This window comes from Penaeus monodon, chromosome 15 (genome assembly GCF_015228065.2).
Source record: "Penaeus monodon isolate SGIC_2016 chromosome 15, NSTDA_Pmon_1, whole genome shotgun sequence".
Lineage (NCBI taxonomy): Eukaryota > Metazoa > Arthropoda > Malacostraca > Decapoda > Penaeidae > Penaeus > Penaeus monodon.
Genome location: NC_051400.1, coordinates 32,205,451 through 32,205,674, shown reverse-complemented (window position 1 = coordinate 32,205,674; position 224 = coordinate 32,205,451). Strand labels below are relative to the sequence as shown.

The 224-nt window shown below is 39.3% G+C and overlaps 1 protein-coding gene across 1 annotated transcript in view; it reads left to right on the top strand.

Annotated features, from left to right (window-relative positions):
- Positions 1-224, top strand: part of LOC119582334 — a 2,864-nt gene that overhangs the window by 1,843 nt on the left and 797 nt on the right. The window lies entirely within an intron of this gene.

Genomic DNA, 224 nt, shown 5'->3' with positions numbered 1-224 from the left:
TTCTTTATTAACCGTAAATAGCGTAAAAGTAAGTGTTGGTTCCCTTCCACATACGGGCTTTTCGTTGTTAGATTCGAGATTTTGGACCGTGTTTACCCCCCCCCCCCCCTTCGTTGTGGAAACAAGAGAAATTGTTTTATTCACCAAATATAGGCAATAATTATTATTTTCATGGACTGTAGAGGAAGGTTACACGAGGAAAATTGCAATGACTTTAGCTCAAC